Source organism: Salvelinus sp. IW2-2015, unplaced genomic scaffold (genome assembly GCF_002910315.2).
Source record: "Salvelinus sp. IW2-2015 unplaced genomic scaffold, ASM291031v2 Un_scaffold1265, whole genome shotgun sequence".
In the NCBI taxonomy this organism is placed as follows: domain Eukaryota; kingdom Metazoa; phylum Chordata; class Actinopteri; order Salmoniformes; family Salmonidae; genus Salvelinus; species Salvelinus sp. IW2-2015.
In genome coordinates, this window is record NW_019942807.1 from 260,206 (window position 1) to 269,436 (window position 9,231).

Sequence of the window (9,231 nt, forward strand, 5' to 3'; positions counted from 1 at the left end):
AGCCAAATATATTGATAAAAGTCACCTTGTCCGAGAGATATTTACATGGTTATCAAAACATCACGCCAGGGTAAGAATACATGAAACACAGCCCTTATTTTAAAGTGTTTTTAAAAATTCAATTTATGGGGGAAAAGGATTGGAACCATTTCTCTGTTTGACCTCTAGGTTTTATGGGTATTATGACATCTCCACTGAGGGGCTCTATGGCCACTTGCAGCCGAACGGTACCTTACCCACGGTGTTGAAGTGACGCCCAATCACACAGTCCAATCACTGTACCATAGCGCAGCACAGACATTATTCATCAGCATAGATAAATCATGGGAAGCAACAAAACGGATAGTGAGGTTATTTAGTTTTTGCTAATTATATCATACAGGGTTTTTAATTAGTCACCTGATATGTTTCAGCATATGGAAATCCCCAAATTAAATTCAAACTCAAATGTTATTATAGCCTATTAGGCTACTTTGCAGAATGTTAATATATTTTCTATGGAATATCATTCAGAATGTAGGTTACGCTACGTCGCACGTTTTCAAACGTAATTTTCCTTTAAGATGATGATGTAAGACGTGACTCTCCATTATGTTTTTTCCACGCACCGCTGGAAAAACATAATCGTAACCGTTTTCACTCCAGTGCCAGCCTGACCGTTATTTCTGCTCTCTTCTCTGCACAGCAGTTTGGAGACGTAGAGATGGGAGCGCGCAGCACCGGCGTCMGGATTCCATCTTCACTTTCAGAAAAGAATAGCACGCGCACGGCAATTTCAGCACAGTCTCTGTGGACAGCGAACGTGCCATTGATTCGGGCAGATAAAGTTACAATGGACTGTTAAAAAACAAGGACAGGAGCTTGCCTTGCAGAATCAAAGAAGTTTGACATTTTTATCCAGAACGGACTGAAGTGCAGAGGTGATCAATTATATGTTCAATTGATTATGGAATAATGGTGATTTCACGATGATTTCACTGTATGATTATATTAATGGACTCACAGCAATGGATGTGTGTAAAAAGATGCGTGCACTGCATGTGGTGACCGATTTAATTCAACAGAAGACATGCACATTCCATCCCATATAGATTGAAAACTTTTTGGGAACATCTGCGCGCCGCACCTTGACCGGGATTTGGTTTTATGCATGAACTAAAAATGGCACTGAGTGAGAATTGTAAAACCCAGCCGGCTAAAGAAACAGGGTCGGTGCAAAACCCGCCGTCTGATGTTATTGAACTAAACGTAGGAGGACAGGTATACTATACTCGTCTACATACTTTAACAAGCATCCCCAATTCCTTACTGGGACGGTTATTCTCCACCAAGAAGGGGTCCTCGTCGAACGACTTGGCGCGGGACCTCAGGGGACGTTATTTTATCGACAGAGATGGTTTTCTGTTCAGATATGTATTGGATTATTTGAGAGATAAGCAGGTCGTCCTACCMGATCACTTCCCGGAGAAAGGAAGGTTAAAACGGGAAGCAGAATACTTTGAACTGCCCAAACTGGTCAAACTGTTGGTTTCCGAGGAATCTAAAACATTTCAGGACGACCCGTTTCACAGTGATTTCGACGACGCGTCGCTAAGCAGCGACCAGAGGATATATTCCTCATACTCTCTGGACGGGAGATATGGATACATAACCGTCGGTTTCAAAGGCACGTGCGCGGCACCGGGGGGCAAAGACAGTCAGATTGACCCCAAATCCAAAAAAGTAGTACCCAGAATCTTCATCAGTGGAAGGATCGGCCTCGCCAAAGAGGTGTTTGGAAACACCCTGAATGAGAGCCTAGACGCAGACAGGGCTGCGGACAGGTACACCTCCCGGTTCTTCCTCCGGTTCTGTCACCTGGAGCGGGCCTTTGACATGCTGTCGGAGAGCGGGTTCCACATCGTTGCCTGTAACTCGTTGCTCACCGCCTCTTCCATCAGCCATTACGCACCTGAGAAAGTCTGGTCCAATTTCACGCAGTACGTCTTCTACCGTAAGTGATAGCTTATTTCCCACATAAAACACTCAAAACCTTATTTAATAGTGTCGTTTAGGTTAGGCCACCTGGTTGACTCCATGTCACAATATATTGTTTAAGTGGATTATTTAGGTTAGGCCACCTGGTTGACTCCATGTCACAATAGATTGTTTAAGTGGATTTAGTAAAGAGAATAGTCAAGTAGGTTATACTATGGATGTCTGACAGGCTCACTAGACTACATAGGTTGGATTAGGCCTATATGGTTCCCTTTACTATCATTCCTGCACCTTGTTTAAAATAGGTTTTAAAGGTTGTGATTATATACACTGAGTGTATAAAACATTAGGAACACCTTCTTAATATTGAGTTGCACCCCCTTTTGCCCTCAGAACAGTCTCAATTTGTGGACTCTACAAGGTATTCAAAGCGTTCCACAGAGATGCTGGCCAATGTTGACTCCAATGCTTCCCACAGTTGTGTCAAGTTGGCTGGTAGAGGATCTATACTACAAATAGCTGGTTCCATCTCATCCCACAAACACTCAATTGTATTGAGATCTGGTGACTGGGCAGGCCACTGCAGTATGTGTTCGTGGAACCATTCCTGGACAATCCTAGCCTTGTGGCATGGAGCATTATCCTGCTGAAATAATCTATTAGCAGATGGATACACTGTTGCCATGAAGGGATGCATCTGATTGGCTATGATGTTCAGATATGTGGCATTCAAACGTTTCTCCACTTTTATCAAGGGGCCCAATATGTGCCATGAAAAAACACACCCACACCATCACCCATCACACCCCACACCACCACACCATCACACCCCACACCATCACACCATCACACCCCACACCACCACACCATCACACCACACCACCCCACACCACCACACATCACACCCCACACCATCACCACCATCACACCCCACACCATCACACCATCACACCCACACCACCACACCACCACACCATCACACCATCACACCCCACACCACCACACATCACACCCCACACCATCACACCACACACCCCACACCATCACACCATCCACCCCACACCACCACACCATCAAACCACCACACCATCACACCATCACACCCCACACCATCACACCATCACACCACCACACCACCACACCATCACACCACCATCCGTAATGTTGACACGCGAACATGGCAGATGCATGTACTCCTGTGTTTTTCTCCATACCCCTAGTCCTCCCGTCAGCGTGAAACAGCAGGAACCGGGGATTCATCAGAACAGGAAATGTTTCTCAAATTCTAAAATGTTTGGTCCATAGCCCACTGTAACCGCATTTTCTTGAATTTTGCTGAAAGAAGTGGATCTCTGTCGTCGGCTGCCAAACCCCATTCGTGTCAGTGTACGACGAGTTGTGCGTTCTATTATGGGTCTTTGTGCACCAATGTTGTACTGGACTGTCAGTTGACTAATTGTAGACAGTCTGCTGCTCTGCACAATTCGTGCCACCCTCCTAAGTCCTCTTTCATCAATGAACCATTTCCGACCAGTGGCCAGCTGTTGGCTGGATGTCCTTTGGGTGGGAGAACATTCTGGATACACACGGGAAACTTTTGAGTGTGAAAAACCCAGCAGCGTTGCAGTTCTTGACACAAACTGGTGTGCCTTACACCGACTACCATACCCCCCGGTCAAAGGCTCTTATATGTTTTGCCATCTTGAATGGCACACATACCCAATCCATGTCTCAATTGTCTCAAGGCTTAAAAATCCTTCTTTAACCTGTCTCCTCCCCTTCATCTACACTGATTGAAGTGGATTTAACAACTGACATCAATAAGGGATCATAGCGTTCACCTGGATTCACCTGGTAAGTCTGTGTCATGAAAAGAGCAGGTGTTCTTAATGTTTTGTACACTCAGTGTAAGTGCACTATGTTAAACTGGGATGTAACCAATCAGAGATCAATCCCCAGCCGCCTGCATGCGGGAAGAAGACTTAGAACACTGATTTGAAGCACCAGGCATCACTTCGTTTCACATCCATTCCCTACTTGGTCTTAGCCAGACAGTTGTGCCGTTTAGCTGAAGGAGGAAAGACAGTTTGGCCACTAACGACTGACTACCTGCCTTCATTAGTAACTCATTTGGCTCATCCCTCGCTTTCTCTCTCCTCATCCCTCGCTTTCTCTCTCCTCATCCCTCGCTTTCTCTCTTCTCATCCCTCGCTTTCTCTCTCCTCATCCCTCGCTTTCTCTGTGCGGAGAGAGGAGGGAGATGTTGCACCATATGGCCAATTAAAATACACCTTGTTCGCAATTCCAAATGGTTCCCCTCGGATTCCTGAATGAGATTCAGTTGGCAGGTCAAGCTTGGGGGTTGGGGTGGTGGAGGGCTTTAAGGAGGTGGAGTAACCGCGGCAAAGGATAACACATGGTTGGCTAATGATTTGCCTATGGAGTCGTTAATATAATTCTAATATAATAGGTGGGTGGAGATTGGACATACGGTGTGGGTGATCACTGATGTCCTCAATCCTCATTGACAGACGCTTCTCCTGGACAGAGGGAGAGGGAGGAAGAGAGAGAGGTAGACCGGGTCAGAAGGAGACCGGGAAGAAGGAAAGGAGACCGGCAGAGGGAGTGGGAGAGAGAGAAAGAGAGAGAGAGGGAGAGAGAAGGGAGTGAGGGAGAGTACAGCGGGAGAGAAGGGAGAGAGGGGGGAGCGCCAGAAGAAAAGGAGACTGAGAAGGAGATGGATGAGGCAGAATGATGAAGACTAGGTCAAAAGGAGAGGAGACAGACAGAGAGACAGGCAGAGAGAGAAAGAGAGGGTGATGGAGAGAGTGAGAGAAAACAAAGAGACAGGGAGAGAGGCAGTGGTCAAGAGAGAGGGAGAGGTCAAGAGAGAGGCAGAGGTCAAGAGAGAGAGAGAGAGAGAGACAGAGAAAGAGAGACAGCGATCGAGAGGGAGAGGGGAACACTGAGAGGAAGAACACTAGCGAGGGAGTGAGATGTTTCAGTCTTTGATTCTTATAAGGACTCTGGTGAACAGGATTTATAGATGGAAAGGACCAGTTACGACTGAAGTTAATATAACAAAATAAACCAGATGTGTAAACAGACAGAACACAGCACACTGATTGGAGCTCCCAGAGTGTTCTGACAGAACACAGCACACTGATTGGAGCTCCCAGAGTGTTCTGACAGAACACAGCAGCACTGATTGGAGTCCCCAGAGTGTTCTGACAGAACACAGCACACTGATTGGAGCCCCAGAGTGTTCTGACAGAACACAGCACACTGATTGGAGCTCCAGAGTGTTCTGACAGACACACGCACACTGATTGGAGCACCCAGAGTGTTCTGACAGAACACAGCACACTGATTGGAGCACCCAGAGGTGTTCTGACAGAACACAGCACACTGATTGGAGCACCCAGAGTGTTCTGACAGAACACAGCACACTGATTGGAGCTCCCAGAGTGTTCTGACAGAACACAGCACACTGATTGGAGCTCCCAGAGTGTTCTGACAGAACACAGCACACTGATTGGAGCTCCCAGAGTGTTCTGACAGAACAGCACACTGATTGGAGCACCCAGAGTGTTCTGACAGAACACAGCACACTGATTGGAGCTCCAGAGTGTTCTGACAGAACACAGCACACTGATTGGAGCTCCCAGAGTGTTCTGACAGAACACAGCACACTGATTGGAGCACCCAGAGTGTTCTGACAGAACACAGCACACTGATTGGAGCACCCAGAGTGTTCTGACAGAACACAGCACACTGATTGGAGCTCCCGAGTGTTCTGACAGAACACAGCACACTGATTGGAGCTCCAGAGTGTTCTGACAGAACACAGCAACTGATTGGAGCTCCCGAGTGTTCTGACGAACACAGCACACTGATTGGAGCACCCAGAGTGTTCTGACAGAACACAGCACACTGATTGGAGCTCCCAGAGTGTTCTGACAGAACACAGCACACTGATTGGAGCTCCCAGAGTGTTCTGACAGAACACAGCACACTGATTGGACCTCCCAGAGTGTTCTGATTCATGCTGTTTGTTAGTGAGACTTATTCTGAAGGTGTGTCCCACATTCACAACAGCCCTCTCTCTCTGTCTATAGCCTCTCTCTCTCTCTCTCTCTCTCTCTCTCTCTCTCTCTCTCTCTCTCTCTCTGTCTATAGGCTCTCTCTCTCTCTCTCCTCTCTCTCTCTCTTCTCTCTCTCTCTCTCTCTCTCTCTCTCTCCTTCTCTCTCTCTCTTCTCTCTCTCTCTCTCTCTTCTCTCTCCTCTCTTCTTGCTCTCTTCTCTCTCTGTCTATAGCTCTCTCTCTCTCTCTGTCTATAGGCTCTCTCTCTCTCGTCCTCTCTTGCTCTCTCTCTCTGTCTCTTTCTCTTGCCTCAAACTTCTCTCTCTCTGTTTATCTTTCCCCTGAGTCCGCTCTCCTCTTCCTCCTGTTTTCTCTCTTCTCTCTCTCTTTCAGTCTCATCTCGCTCTCTCTCTCTGTTTACTTTCCTCTCCTTCTCTCCTCTCTCTGTCTCTTCTTAACCTCTCCCTCTAACCCATGTTCTTCTCCCTCTCCCTGGCTCCAGAGTAGTTGTTTTAATTCGAGAAGGAAAATAAGTAAGAGCAAAGACACAGTGGATTGTGCAGTCCATGTACTGCATCGGTCCTATGTTATCTTTACGACACCTCCGTGAGTCTTCGTGTCCTGCATCTGTGTTGGACTACACACTCCCAACAGACACCAGAGCCTACATTAGCATATGGATGGATTGACTTCATTTTCCAGCAGGAACCAGCACAGCTGTTTTACCTATTACTTTACTTCTGGCCTGAGTGATTGATAATGACTCATCTGTGGTGAGTCTGACAGTCACGTCGTAAGATTCAGTCCCTTGTTAACCCTAAGCCCTTGTTACGAAAGGCATTGTTGTTCTGTCAATGATTATCATTATGTTGTCCCAAATGGCACTCTGTTCCCTTTATAAGTGCACTACTTTGACCATGGCTGATAGGGTAGTGCACTACTTTTGACCATGGCTGATAGGGTAGTGCACTACTTTTGACCATGGCTGATAGGTAGTGAACTTTTGACCATGGCTGATAGGGCTCTAGTGCCATTAGGCTGCAATTTTGGGACGCATGCTCAGTTTCTTTTGTTCAGAGCATTACAAAAGGGTGAACACAGCGGCAGGCAGCGGCATACACTGAGTCATTCGGTATGGTGAGTTCTCACACCTGAGTCCATTTCGGTATGGATGAGGTCACACACTGAGACATTCGGTATGGATGAGTTCTCACACTGAGACATTCGGTATGGATGAGGTCTCACACTGAGACATTCGGTATGGATGAGGTCACACACTAAGACATTCAGTATGGATGAGGTCTCACACTGAGACATTCAGTATGGATGAGGTCACACACTAAGACATTCGGTATGGATGAGGTCTCACACTGAGAAATTCAGTATGGATGAGGTCACACACTAAGACATTCAGTATGGATGAGGTCTCACACTGAGACATTCAGTATGGATGAGGTCTTACACTGAGAAATTCAGTATGGATGAGGTCACACACTGAGACATTCAGTATGGATGAGGTCACACACTGAGACATTCGGTATGGATGAGTTCACACACTGAGACATTCGGTATGGAGGAGGTCACACGCACATTCATTTACACTACCTTTCAAAAGTTTGGGGTCAATTAGAAATGTCCTTGTTTTCCATGAAAACATACATGAAATKAGTTGCAAACTGAATAGGAACTATAGTCTTGATGTTGACAAGGTTATAAATAATTATTTCTAATTGAAATAATAATTGTGTCCTTCAAACTTTGCTTTCGTCAAATAATCCTCCATTTACAGCCTTGCAGACCTTTGCATTCTAGTTGTCAATTTGTTGAGGTAATCTGAAGATAATTCACCCCATGCTTCCTGAAGCACCTCCCACAAGTTGGATTGGCTTGATGGGCGCTTCTTACRTACCATACGGTCAAGCTGCTCCCACAACAACTCAATAGGGTTGAGATCCGGTGACTGTGCTGGCTACTCCATTATAGACAGAATACCAGCTGACTGCTTCCTCCCTGAGTAGTTCCTGCATAGTTTGGAGCTGTGCTTTGGGTCATTGTCCTGTTGTAGGAGGAAATTGGCTTCAATTAAGCGCCGTCCACAGGGTACGGCATGGCGTTGCAAAATGGAGTGAAATTATTCCTTCTTCAAGATCCCTTTTACCCTGTACAAATCTCCCACTTCACCACCACCAAAGCACCCCCAGACCAYCACATTGCCTCCACCATGCTTGACAGATGGCGTCAAACACTCCTCCAGCATCTTTTCATTTTTTATGCGTCTCACGAATGTTCTTCTTTGTGATCCGAACACCTCAAACTTAGATTCGCCTATCCATAACACTTTTTTCCAATCTTTCTCTGTCCAGTGTCTGTGTTATTTTTCCCATCTTAATCTTTTCTTTTTATTGGCCAGTCTGAGATATGGCCTTTTCTTTGCAACTCTGCCTACAAGGCCAGCATCTCGCAGCATCTCTCTTCACTGATGACGTTGAGACTGGTGTTTTGTGGGTACTATTTAATGAAGCTGCCAGTTGAGGACTTGTGAGATGTCTGTTTCTCAAACTAGACACTCTAATGTACTTGTCCTCTTGCTATGTTGTGCACCGGGGCCTCCCACTCCTCTTTCTATTCTGGTTAGAGCCAGTTTGCGCTGTTCTGTGAGGAGAGTAGTACACAGCGTTGTACGATATCTTCAGTTTCTTGGCAATTTCTCGCATGCAACAGCCTTCATTTCTCAGAACAAGAATAGACTGACGAGTTTCAGAAGAAAGTTATTTGTTTCTGGCCATTTTGAGCCTGTAATCGAACCCACAAATGCTGATGCTCCAGATACTCAATTAGTCTAAAGAAGGCCAGTTGTATTGCTTCTTTAATCAGAACAACAGTTTTCAGCTGTGCTAACAATTGCAAAATGGTTTTCTAATGATCAATTAGCCTTTTAAAATTATAAACTTGGATTAGCTAACACAACGTGCCATTGAAACACAGGAGTGATGGTTGCTGATAATGGGCCTCTGTACGCCTATGTAGATATTCCATAACAATATCTGCCGTTTCTAGCTACAATAGTCATTTACAACATTAGCAATGTCTACATTGTATTTCGGATCAATTTGATGTTATTTTAATGGACAAAAAAAGTGAAAAACAAGGACATTTCTAAGTGACCCCAA

At 45.8% G+C, this 9,231-nt stretch overlaps 1 pseudogene; it reads left to right on the top strand.

The window, feature by feature from the left end:
- The first annotated feature begins 622 nt into the window (after positions 1-622).
- On the top strand, positions 623-2,001 carry LOC112070239 (BTB/POZ domain-containing protein KCTD16 pseudogene; annotated as a pseudogene).
- The last annotated feature ends 7,230 nt before the right edge of the window (positions 2,002-9,231 follow it).